Below are 14,015 nucleotides of genomic sequence, written 5' to 3'. Positions count from 1 at the left end.
TTATTGTTAATAATAATCAGACTTGCTATATTTACCAGTGCCTCTTTAGCATAGCAGGCGCTTTGATTTATGACCATACAGTATGTATAGCTCATATTGTGCCAACATTTGGTAATAATACCTTTTCAACCTCACCGTCATGAGTTACAAAAAGTGGCTCAAAGAAACATATTCAAATAACAAAAAGAATGCATGCTCTCCATTGCCCCAGTTTTAAACTCCCTTCATTGGCTCCAGGTTAAGTACAGAATCCATTTTAATTTTTACTTGTTTTAAATATTTTAATGGTGCTGCTCTGCCTATCATACCAATTTAATCTTACAATATATCTCTCATTACAGACTTTTACCGTCCTTATTCTGTTGTTTGTTTATTATTTGTCTGTTTGAATATACATTTTAAATGTATTGTCATTTTGCTTTCCATATTAAAGCACATTGAGCTTATGCTTGGCTTATGAAATGTGCTGCAGAAATAAAATTGCCATTAACATCTCCCTAGGGCATGTTGTAAATTTGACCGCAAATGTTACGTAGATACTATATTTAATGCCGCTTTTGTCATGTTTTATGTGCCTCCCAACAGCAGAAGACTGCCTTAATTCCTCTCCCCATCTACATCCAACTCATATATCAGAGTGGCTGTCGGTGACTGCTGGTCAACACGACCTCGGTACTCTGAATACTTTCCTGTTCATAGAAAAAGTCACATAGGCTTATGGCGCATGCAGCAATGCCACCAGGGAAGATAATGAAAAAACAAAAAAGTAAAAAATGGTTTACTAAAATGTTTCAATGGATGTTTTGGAAAGTAGACAAAGAGGTCATTCCTCACTGAATAGAAACAGACTGTTTTTGCTGACTCGTGACACACTGCTGGTCCTGAATAACTCATTTCAAATTGTGGCTGGAAAGACAAAATTTGAGCCAACTATATTTACCAAAGCTATACTCAAGTTTACTCTTTGCAACAGATGAAAGTCATTCTGTTTCGAGAAATACAAGCTGCATTTTGTCTTTTTGCTGAACATGGTTTATTTATGCGTAAACCCCCAAAACTCCTCCAATTAAACAATATAAGTACATATAGAACCATTTCATATCCCTAAATGTGATGTGAATAATATAAGGATTTAGGGGCAACTTTGTTACATTCTCATTTTTCTCTCTGGTGAAAACAGGCCGTCTCGCACAATGGGTAGATTAATGGTGAACACATGTTTCGAGAAGGATGCTGTCTTCCAGTGGCTGCAATTTAGGATTAGTGGAAAGACTTGGATGGAAAGACTCGGCCTCTCACTTCAACTTCATGTCCCAAAGCCTCTGCTCATTTTTGTCTCCTCATTCATTCCCCTCAAATCACCAGTTGAATTTTTGGCCTCATACTACCCCTGACAAGGTCAGTGAGCTTTTTCCCCAGTGGAGAAAGATAAACAAGACAGATGCGCACAAGGTGAGGCAGAGGGGAGATGAGAAGAGATGAGCCTGACTGCTGGGGAACAAAGCTCTGTGGCAGCATTAGAGCACTGGCAGTCAAGCACTTTGCTACTCCAAGAGTAACAGTGACAAGCTATATCTCACACACATGTTCTTTTTCTGACCTTGAACCACACTGCGTTGCAAAGACACCGGCATGAACTGTCAAGGGGGACTCACACGTGCACACTATATCATGATAATCCCTCGCAATCCAGGCTACTGTCATGGAGGTATGAAAGCCTGCCAAGGACATGTGAGAACTGACACCAAACCAGAACAAATAAACCACACCATAACTTTTTCCCCCAGTGCAGGAACTGTGAGAAAGGGAGAGTGAAGATAGAGGAGAGAAAAATGGAGTGATTGGAGGGGGGGGGGGGCTACAGAGGTTTTACGGGGGAGAAAAGTCCACGGCACGCGGCCCAAAGTGTGCCTTGCATGCAACTGCTTCCCACCCACAGACCGAGTCTCCAATGTGCTATGCTGGCTGGGCCATGATGAAGAAAGTTGCGGCTGACACATAAAGTGTAGCACGAGGGAGAGGAGATAAATAGGAAACAGATCAAAATCATAACATATCATTACAGCACAATGAGAGTAAGAGCAGCATGAACAATTCACAAAAAAACAAAAGAAATTGAGCACCATAGGGAATTCGGTGACGAGGTCCCCTCATAAAAGTCTACGTGCTGTTTTTAAGACTTGTCGCCAGAGTCATTGTTTTTCATGAAACAAACTCGTTGATCCTTCTTGTTTCCACAAATTTGGTCACACATTGACTTTCTGGAAGCCGTTGCTAAGGTGACACTGACATCAAACATGCCAACGTCTGGAAATCTAAATCAGGACATAGAATTTTGGTGCATGAGTGAAACAGGTGTCATGGAGGTCTTATGATTTTGCCTTCCCTAATGACTTCCCTAATAATATATCTGATATCTGCAGACTTGAGTTAATGAGTGGAGCCCAAAATTCAACGTAAACATGGTGAGGAGGCTGCATTTAGCTATTTGTGCGGCTCACAAATGGAATTATCTGCCAACATACGTGAAGTTAGCCCCAATGTATGTTTTGTTTTTGCACAATACTTTTTTTTCTTTGCTCCAGAATGATGTTAGGTGCTTGTAGGTGTTGTGTCTTTCCTTGTTTGAAGCTCACTGAGTTCCTTTGTGTATGAAATGTGTCAATAAAGATGCCTTGCCGTTTTAATTATGGTTAATGTGAATGTTACCCTTTCCAAGTAATATTAAGACATCTCACCCAATTTGCCTTCTGGGTTGCATTATTCCTTCTACATTACTGCCATCGGTTCTAACGCTAAACGGTATGTGCCATTGCTAGTTAACTTGTTGGAGTTCTTGAGAGCTGTATTTCACCAAGATCAAAATTTTCAAAGGTTTCCAATATTGTCTGTTACAGAAACAGTCGGAGTATTGTATTCTGAATATTGTGTCAAAGAATGTGGACAATGGGGCTTTCTGTATAATTAAAATGCACGAAACAATCATATCTTTGAGTTATTTTCCCATGACTGACAATTACATTATAATAGTTTGAAATTTTCTGTTTCATTTGTTTGGTTGTTTGGTAACATTGTTTCTTTTATTTAGGTGTTGGACTGCCAAAACCGCCCTTCACACACATGGTTTCACTTAAGTAAAAAATTGCTAATGGTTTGAGTATGAGAGAAGACACACAATAGGGTGAAAAGAGCATTGTCATCACTTTGTTATAACAAATCAAGCATTGACAAACTTGCCTAAAGAATATCATGTTTTAAGCAAATGACTGAAAGTTGTCTGCTGAATACATGGAGAGCCAATCCGGATGCAATGCATTGATATTATTGTAAGCTTTATGGAAATATGTAACTTGAATCTTTACAGGCTGAGGGGAACATTGTGTTGATCATGTGTTGCGCCAACTCATGATATGACCCCACAATTGCATTCACACAGGTGTCCTCAGTAGGATGCTGAGATTCCATTAGGGATGTGCAATTAAATGAAATTTCATTTCAATTTTGGCTTCCCTTGAACTCGAAAACATTACAATCAAAGGAAAAAGCTGTAGGAACATACGCAGACAGGTAAAATAACTCAGACACATTCTTGAGATACATGTAATAGAGCTCAAACCCAACTTTCTTCTATTCTTATCTTGATATTTGTACTCTCTGCATGCAGAAAAAAATGTCTTTAAGTGGCCAATCAGCCCATATTTGTTTGTATTTACTATGTTTTATTACTGATACTTTAGTATATTATTATTTTACTTTCTCATTATTAACCTAGCTAACCATTCATCTTCTATAGCTTTTCGTGCTCTCAGTCATGGGTGAGCTGGATCTTACAGTAGCTGACTTTGCAAAGATGTCGGTGTATAACCTGAGCTGGTCATCAATCAATTCTTGGACACATTTTGGCAAGCAGCTGTTAAGACCTTGGGGCAAATGAGGGTCTTCAATTAACCTAACATGCATGTTTTGGAATGCAGGAGGAAACCAAAGGTATCCGCAAAATTCTATGCAGTCAGGGAGAGAACTCCACAAAGAACTGTCCAAGTCGAAATTTGAGCCCAGAACCTTTGACTGCGAGGTAGACGTCCTAACCATGTGCTACTGTGCTGGCAGAAACATGTCCAAGCAATGAATAACAACATGTGATCAGGGTGGGCAGATGAAGGACAGTAGAAGGGGGGGAGGATGCCCACAGGTGACGGTCAATCCCGAATTTGAATCTGGGCTAAATAGTAATGCTAAATGGACTGCACTATAGCTTTTGATATACACTACATGGTGCCCAAAGAGCTTTACAATGCATCACATTCACACACACACACATACATACACCAATGGGAAGCTGCTGCCATGTAGGATGCTGCCAAGTCCACAATGGAGTAAATTGGGGTTCAGTGTCTTGCTCAAGGACACTTCAACATGGTCACCAGGGTTGAGGATCAACCCCATAAACAGAGTTGAGAGGTGAACACCCTACGACTGAGCCACGCTGCCTAAGATGTACAATACTAACAAAGTCCAAATAAAATACTAATTTTAAATTACATGAAGTCTGTTAAATACTACAATTACCGGTACTTCACTTTTGAGGGGCTGGGGAATTAACTACCAAGAACAAAAGCTGCAATGTGTGTCTTGGCTGACTGACTGTTGTTAAAAATCAGGGGAGAAAATGTTGGAATAGCTCAATTGCAGCTCCATTCCTACTGCTTTTGGGTGCTATAACCTTTTATGTTGTGTGTTTGACTTTAATTTCATCGGTTTTACTAGAGCACATTAAGGATTTCATCATCATTTCATTTCACCTTCAACAATTTACAGTGCTCCTGCCAAAACCGTTCAATCACACTAAACGGAAAACACAGTTAAGTGTCACTGACAGAAAGAAACAGATTGATTCATTGCTCGGCTGTAGCCTTAGTGTTTGGTAATATGGCCCAAAAGTAAAATCATTGTATTTTTTGCCTGAGTGTTGATAAATAACTCAGGCAGTACTTTCTCAAAGTGTAAAAAGAAATGATGAAAAACACACTGTCAATGAAACAATGAAATTTGTCAATCACATCATGACAAGAAGTAATAATCCACCGCATGGCCGCAGAGAGTTACCTCGCCTGTGCATGTGTCAGCACACATGCTAGTGGGGCAGTCTGTGAGGGCTATATTGGGTAGAGGTACTCCTGAAAATGCTGTTTTTTTTAGAAAAAAACAAATGGGTCATTCATTTTCCTCTACCACTAATGCACGGCCCCCTCACAGAAATGGAAATGATAAGTGACTGCTGTTTAAACAAAGGCAGAGGCCAGCTCAACATCAAAACACACTCCTTCAATTATTGCATCACTGTGGAAAATGCATGAAGCACTTCCAAAGGTGTAGATCTGTAATCTATCAATATCTCAGACCCTAAAGTTGCCAGCTCAGGTCACATCAAGAAATGGCCATGATGCAACAAATCCAAGAAAAAGTCCAAGATTAACAAGATTCCACTTCAATACTTCAAATGGATATTTAGTATCTTCATTTTAAATTCCATACCTAAAAATAGTGGTTAATATATAATCAATTGTATCATTTCCATTTTTGTGAGAAATGTTAATTATGTGTCAGCCACAAGGCAGAAACAAAACCCTTTAGAAATGAAAAGAGTCCATAAAGATAAAAGTACAAGACAATCGGATGAGGTCCTACAATATTAGCAATGGATGGTTTAATTTGGGGCGGCACGGTGTGGCACTGGTTAGCACGTCTGCCTCACAGGTCGGAGGGTGCGGGTTAGATTCCACCTCCAGCCCTCCCTGTGTGGAGTTTGCATGTTCTCCCCGTGCCTGCAAATCAGCTTCTTCTTCTGTCATGTCAAGGACTATCAGTGCGCCCCTTGCGCATTGCATTTAAAGGGAAGGTGAGGAGCCTCTTCTATTGGTGGCGGATGAAGTCGGCTGTGTGCACATCCACAATGGTGCAAAACACCCTTTTTTTTTTTTAAGAGTCAGGGCTAATCCGGCTGCACCTGCTTTCGCGTGTCTAAAATACCAAGACAAGGTCGAACCTGCCACTGCGCTGATTTAGACCGCACCTTTTTCCTAAAATTGCTCTGGGCATAAAAATAGAAACCACAGTGTTCAAGCTATCATCATGTGTGATATCACAAAAGCAAAATTCACACTTGTGTTCTGTGTTAATTTCGCTTTTCTGAGGGTTTTTTTGTCAAGAGAACTATAGCAGTACGTAAGAAAGAGTCACTATTCTACTGCTAAACGCATACAGACTAAGTAATGAAAAGCAGAATTAATTGTCCTACTTTTAGCAATTACCAATTGTGAAGTTAAGAGGTGACCAATTTATATATTTTTTTTACATACCACCATTTGTCAAAACAACCAATTAATAATTAGCCTTTGTATAACTGCATATCAGTCCACATTTTGAGTTAGACTTACTACATAAATTGAGGAAAGATTCATGTCAAAGAGGAAACGCCATAATCTCCTGCATAGCAAATAAACCATGAAGAAGTCAAAGCAAAACTCTCCGGCATCTGTTTTTTTAAAAGAGCCACGAGGGAGTTTCCGCTTTCTCTTGGTTACATAAACAACAAAGCTTGAAGGTCCAAATGCCTTTAACAGTAGAGCTACTGCCTGGCCATTATGAGAGAGTGCTTCCGCCCTTGATTGCTAAATTGTCTCAATGGGCTACACAAGCCAGTGAAAGGCAGACTGTGCTATACAAAACACTCCCGCAAATGTGGGCCATTGATTTGTCAATGTGTTTATACAAATACTCAAATTCATTCATGTTATAATTGGGCAAAAATGAATATGCATCAATGAAAGCCTAGCAAAGCTACATTTTCTGATTAAATAATACTACAAATCACAAAAATCATACCATAGCCATTATGACAGTCAGTTCTGGCTATCTAGGGTAATTACAGCTCTAAAAGAATGCAATTAATTGTGATATAAAGTACACGTGGAGTAATTTAAAAGCATATACAGCATGTTACTTTGAACACACAGCCTCAGAAAAGGCCACAGCTTGTTAAATGTATTTATATTTTTCAAACAACTTACCTACAATATTTAACAGGTCCAAGAGTTTTCTCAAAAGTAAAAAAGTTTTTATTAGGGAGACATGAGTAAAGTAAGCGCTTTCCCTAAATACACGCCAGATTCTTAAGAATTTATTAATGTGTGTGTGTGTGTTTGGGTAGAATGCTTCACCTGAGCTGCTTTGATCCCATTAAAAGACAGACAAACTTTGTCTTTCCATAAAAAAAAGACCAAGGATCCAAAAGCATTCCCACATTAGGGCTTAAAACACCATCCAAATCCCAGCAAACCCTTGCTGGACTTTCTTTAAGTTCACTTTCTTAACTCCTGATGGCTAATTGCTCTGGCAGGGCTCTGGAGGAACTGCTGAGTGGCCTCAAGCCCAGTTTCCACTCCATTCAAATTTCCACACCTCCTTTTTTATTTCTTGTGCTCTTTTTGCAACCGTCATTTTTCATATCCCCTCGTCTGACTTGGTGGAACGTTCCTCAACTCCCTCTCACCTGCTCTCTTTCCTCCATATCTCTACAAGTTTTTAAGTGTATCTGTCTGCTTCTATGTGCTATTCTGTCTGTGTGTGTGTGTTGTTTTTTTTTATAGGCCTTCTTTCAAATTCCTTCCATCAACCTGTCCTAAAGTAGTCTCCGTGGATTCCTGCTGGAAGGGATTCACCAAGAGGGGGATATCAAGAAGTTAGAGTGGATACCAAACCAAACTCAACAACTTTTCTCATTGATTTATACAACTCACTAGTAGTTCTTCTGAGTCATGGGATGATTTACAGAACAGAGGGTCCAACAGCCCTTTTGAGAGGCACTGCATGCATTCAGGCTGCCAAAAAGAGACTTCCAGAGCAGAACCGTGATGAAGAACTCTAGGGATCAATGAGCAACCTCCAGGGTTAATTCACATCTCTAATTGATTCCACCTCGTATCACTCACACGAATGTGCACAACCGTACAAATCTTGCACTGTTTGCCGGCCACATTGAAAGCAGATCACCAACTGCTCACCTCTGGTTGTGTACGAGTCGAGACCAATAAAACCATCCATTCACACAAGTTGCCACATCCTGCATAGGGAAAAAAACATCTTGTGTGTAATTAAAGCTCAGAAAAAGCCATTAAAACTCTGCATCCGATTCACACACTGTGGTAGGTGGAGAGAAGTGGAACTATGGATTAAAATTAAAACCGTACCGTAGGGGCAAGCAGACAGACTGTGTGTGCATGCGTGTCGGTCTATGTCTGCTTCCTGTTAGGTGCGATTCAATATTTAATACCAAAGCACAAACAACTTTCTTGAAAAGGGACTTGAAACATACCGCTGCGTCTTTTGGTCTTTGGCAAGTCAGTTGAGTCGAAGGTCAAAACTGGAACTGGAAGAAAGAAAAGAGAGAATATGTTATGCAGCTGTTGCAGGACTCTGCCAATACACTGGGTCATCTTCAGGACATGTACAGAGATCTACCGTGCCCATTCGCTCCACTGTAAAATTGAAGATTTATTTATTTTACCTCTCAGATGAAAGAGAACAAAGCACATATGTAATATGAAGTACTAAGCTAATCATTTTGCTTATGCGAAATCCAAAGTTGAGATCATTGAAAAACAAACAAATGAGCAAATCAAATATATTAAGAGATTTGTCAGAACAACAGAAAGAGCAAGCATTAGTCTTTGACTTTGCAAGCCAATGAAGCGGAACGTTTTTAATTAAAAGCTGCTGCACAAGTACAAAGCAGATTCTAGAAACGGCCACAGACAATGATGTGACCTTAAAACCCAGAGTCATCTTAAAAATCTTAGATCACATGCTGCATCGTTCAAAGGTTGGAGGAACGCTGAGAGAGACTTTGATGAGGGCTTGAAGATAGTGAGCGATGACAAGATACATGGACAGATTTAAACTTGGACTACAAAGGTCGTCGTGCAATAAATCCTATTGAAAAGAATAAATTATTGATTTAACATTGAGCAATCCCAACAGGACTGACAAGAAACATTCATTCTAACAGGTATCACGACCATCTTGTTTGAAATGCCATTCATAATCAAATACAAATAATTGCCTAAAACCATTTAGCTCATTCACTGTTAAAATTGATCTATGACATTTATATGGCGGTACATGAGTTAATAGGTGCGAAAGAGGTGCTTTAAAAAAAAAAATAACTACGAGCAAAAAAGTTTACTGGTTTTGTCCTCGTCCAAAATGCTTTAAATAGCTGAAGTGAAAGTCCTTCTGATGCATGTCAGAATGTGGATAGCATTTCACAGACAGGTTAGTCAGGTATTATTTTGTTTCACATTGTTATTTAAACAAGTTTCAAAAAACTGAGATTAACGCTCAACATTTATAGGACAATTTATGGAATGTTGTGAGAGCCCATAGATACCGTGGCAAAATCCAAAATGTGATTAAAGCACAATATTTTTTCAGTATTCAGTATCTGCCACTTCCTGCATCCAAATTTTGCGGGGAAACTTTCGCTTCAAACAGCTACACACATTCCGTTTCAAATTAAACTGCATTAAGTGCTTAGTACAGCAGTATATAGGGCACGTCTCTAAACTTCAACTCTGGGGCATCATCACTCACTCACATACTGTAAAAGTGCAAATGCATTAAAACATCTAAACACCTAGCCAAGCAGCAGACAGAGCCTGTGCGTTACCCTTTAGACTTGGAATGACTTGAGAGTTAGGGATGAGAATGTGTGTGAAAGATTGCATCTCCTCCAAAACCACAGTGCATGGAGTCTTGGAACAATGAGCGCATGAAATACGCAATTTGAAAGCATTCCAGTCTTTTACTGGATCAAGACAGTTCTGTTACAGAAATAAACTCACGAGGTTGGCACGCACATCCCCTTTTTGCTCCCCGCATTCTGTTTGCAGCCATTTTAGCTCATTACCCCTTTGAGAATGCACACAACTCTCTGTCTGCCAAAAAACGCATGGTGTCATGAACCTGTGTTTCCCAGTGATTCACAAATATTATAAATCAGATCTAATAAAGGGTGGAAAACCTGTTTCCAGGGGTAAGCAAGAACTGGGGCTTAGACGACTGCTTGGCTACACCGCTGCTGTTAGTCTTCCTCTCCAGTGTCGGAGATTCCCTGCCAAGATGAACGAGTGTGCGGCTCCTGGTTTCAAATTTTTATTACAACCACACGTAGCCAGTCTTTTCCCTGCTTCGTTTCATAACTTCTACCCGGACACTAGAGTTTCCATTGACTCCAAGTTAAACCAGCATAAACCAGTCATACGCCAGCTGCATGCTGATAAGCATCACATTGCTACATTTTGCATCAGCACGTGACATGCAAAAAGAAAACGGAAAAAAAATAAAACATTACCAACGTGAACTCCAGTCAAGGGTTTGGCATGCGATGATAAAAAAATTTACGTGCTGGAAACCCAACGGGTAAAGACAAATACACCACATGTTAATGTGTTTTTAGCTTTTTTTTTTAAACTCAAAGACAAATAGCTGTTTACTTGTTAAGACAAAAAGGGTGACAAGGCACCTCCTGATCCCTTGCTGAATACCACATGACATTCATTTAACTGTGGAGGCTGGAAGTTTGATCTAGCCTGTGTATCCTGGCTCTGTTAGGTGGAAAGTATGGAAATGAACATGCTACAGCAATTGACATCTGACAGGCTTTGATGTTTGATGAAGCACAGAACCGGACAACTATTGGATTAATATAAACGCAACGTGTCAAGTGAAACCTTGTGTCACTAAATAGAACTTAATAATTGTAGTCTGTATATGTCGCTCTGTGATATTATGTCAGCGATACAATCAGGCTGCGGTTGGGTTTCCAGAAGAAAAACAGGAATATATTCATTGACTGCGGACTGTTGTGCTAATAGTGCAGATTGAGCATGCAAGACGGAGTTGATTGCAATGCCATGTTGAAGCCATGATGGACACGGATTTATTAGAAGGAATCCAGTTTCATACAACCAATCTCCACATGTTTTCCTCAAGATAGTATGAAGTCAGACGCCAAAAGAGTAAAGTCACTTGCTCCCACCTTATCCTTACTCTCAGATGAAGAACCACAAGCCAATGTTTACTCACACAGCCACAAAATACATTCAAACATACAGAATGGAAACGGGCAAAGCAATATAAACAGTATGTGGCTATATGACATCATATAAAAATAGTAATGAGAATAATAATAACACTATATTGTACTTCAAACACCCTTCAATAAAACAAGGATATAAACTATTACAATGTTTGGTGTCAGTCACAGTTTTATATACAGCAAAGAATAAAAGACAAGATCGGGAGTGTTGGGATGGCACTGGCAGGATGTATCTCAATAAACAAAACCCTTGATTAATTCAATTTTTTTTTCTAAACTTCTATATGAAACTGCAACGACAGACGCAAACTCGTGGGAAATCAGTTCAGAGAGTTTGAAAGGTTGCCTCCACTTTAAAGTCAATGAAGACTCAGTTATTGTTGTTGAGCCATGAGAACAATCAAATCCCCTTAAAATGATTCCAAAAAACACATTGTATCCCATTTGCATATTGCTTAAGCGTTTAACTGTTGTTATCCAAGGACTGTTCAGTCAGAGTAAATAGTGGAAAATCATTTTTGTTATAGGACAGGGTGTGCTTGGCTACTGGATGCAGGAATGTACAGTACGCTATTCCAGAGGGAAGTACAAGTATTTGGTATTGTGGTAAGACTGGCTTAAGATCCAGTGTTAAAGAACGTGCCATGTGTCAAAAACAATGCTTTTCAGTTTCAGTGCATTGTGTGAGGTTAGGCTTTGTGGTTGGTTAAATTTATAGTGCATTTTGAACTGTCAAATGTTTAAAAGTGGAAGTGCTGCGAGGTACTGTACAATTTTGAAAACTTGCCACGTCAATCAATCATCTTAAACCAGTGTGAGGGGACGAGAATGTGAGAAAATGGGAAGTTCTACATACAAAATTTCAGTTTATACTGTACACTGTATCGCCACACAAAACTGAAACAAATTCACTTCATGATTCAAGTCAATTCCGCCAAAGTAAATTTACTAAAGAACTGTACACTAAAGCTAAGACTTTCTCAACTAACATGGGAAATTGCCACATTGCCAGCTGGTCAGAGAAGGCTATGCATTTCTCGAAAATAGATTAAAAGTGCCGTAATTAGTAATTGCAGGAGATATATCCTTTCACTTTATTTATAGAGAGAAGACAGACAGACAGACAGACAGACAGACAGACAGACAGACAGACAGACAGACAGACAGGCTGCCAGGGCCACGCACAGGAAAAATATCTGCCCTTGCCGAAACGATCCGCACACGGCGAGGTGTGGTGGAAGGCACCAGCATCGCCGAGTGGAAAGAGAAAGGAGGAAAGAAGGAAATAAAGAGAAAAGAGAGAACACTGCTGGGAGACTGCCACTCACAACGACGAGAAAATAAAAGAATAAAAAATATTTTTGGGGCAATGCTACCAGACATTGAAATTCAATGATTTTTTGCCAATTCCTCTTTCTTCTTCTCCCCACTTTACAAGAGAATTGTCTTTGATTTGATCTAAACCAGAGGTCTCAAACTCAATTTACCTGGGGGCCACTCGAAGTAGAGTTTGGGGTGAGGCTGTGCCGCATTGGGTTTTTTTTTTAAGCTCGAATAAAAACCTTTTCACCCCTGTTATCAAAATTAAACCACAACTTTAAGATTGTTCTGAACATGACTTATTCCTAGAGCCTGGCAACGCTTCCTCTCGCATAACTGAGCCACATTTGGCGTGAGGAAGGAATCAGTTGAGACCCTCAGTAGGGCTTGAAGATGCTCATCAGTAAGTCTGGACCTGTACTTGGACTTATTGAAGTTCAAGGTAGAAAAGATATTTTCACACAAGTACTACCTGCTCCCAAAAAGACACATTCGTCCTGCGGGCCGCGAGTTTGAGACTCCTGATCTAAACCATTGCATTACACTGTAAGCCATAACTCTGGCTTTATACATTTCAGGTCATTGGAAGTGGAAGATGAATCCCCTGCCCTCTGCAACCTCCATCAGGTTTTCTTACCCAGCCAGCATCCACTTCCCTGTTGAAGAAAAGCATCCCCACGGCATGATGTTGCCACCTCCACGTTTGATGAGCAGTGTTAGTTTTACTGCACACACCACTTTTACATTTAGGCCCCAAGCACTTTATTCCACTTTTGCACTGCCTCCTAAAATTCTCATTTGCAATCTATGGCCAACTAAGGATAAAGCTGTTGACGCAATCATTTACTGTACATAGAGCATTGTATATTTACCCACTCAATCCATAATGTATTAAGCATATGGTTAGTTTTTATCTTAAATATTAGACTTTGGATTTGCTTCTTCCTGTATTGTGTCATTGTCACTGTAATGAAAGACAACAGTTAAATGTTGGCTGGACAATCTGGATAATTAAAAAAACAACAATCACAAGCATGTGGCGTGAAAATGACTGTAGTTGTTACAAATGGGTGTTTATCTGGCCCAGCTCCACTTGGCAGTGATACAAACACATAAAAACACAGGCTAACTTTCATCCTTTTACATATGCTGCCTGCACACTAGGAACGCAAAACACGGAAAACAGATACAGCTGCAAAGCCTAATTCATACATTCGCAGATTACATACGAGCTCTTTAAAGTGTGACGTAATTTGCCTGTCGTTTGAATTCTCTGGACTGAATATTGCAATGTGTGTGTCACAATTCAGCCCAATGTCCCAGGCTGTCAGTAAAATAAATTCTAAATGTGCGTCTAATATACCTGCTTTTCCTACAGGAGACAGCAGGAAAAACACACAAATGGTCATCCAAGCTCATGTTGATTCTCCAGTGCAAACACCCAATAAACCTGTCTGAAACATAAAATGTGTGTGAGTGTGTGTGTGCGCGTGTGTGTATGTGCGTGCGTGCGTGCATGGGCACCTGCGTGCGTGCA

General features: G+C 39.9%; 1 protein-coding gene across 2 annotated transcripts in view; it reads right to left on the bottom strand.

The window, feature by feature from the left end:
* LOC125971210 (zinc finger protein 469) overlaps positions 1–14,015 on the bottom strand; it is a 156,594-nt gene that overhangs the window by 117,294 nt on the left and 25,285 nt on the right. For both annotated transcript variants that reach the window (XM_049724256.2, XM_049724257.2), the window contains exon 3: positions 8,375–8,428. The gene's annotated coding sequence lies outside the window, so the exon portion shown is untranslated. The remainder of the gene's footprint in view (positions 1–8,374; positions 8,429–14,015) is intronic.

The sequence above is a fragment of the Syngnathus scovelli genome, chromosome 6, assembly GCF_024217435.2.
Source record: "Syngnathus scovelli strain Florida chromosome 6, RoL_Ssco_1.2, whole genome shotgun sequence".
In the NCBI taxonomy this organism is placed as follows: Eukaryota; Metazoa; Chordata; class Actinopteri; order Syngnathiformes; family Syngnathidae; genus Syngnathus; species Syngnathus scovelli.
This window is presented reverse-complemented; position numbering and strand designations above follow the sequence as displayed.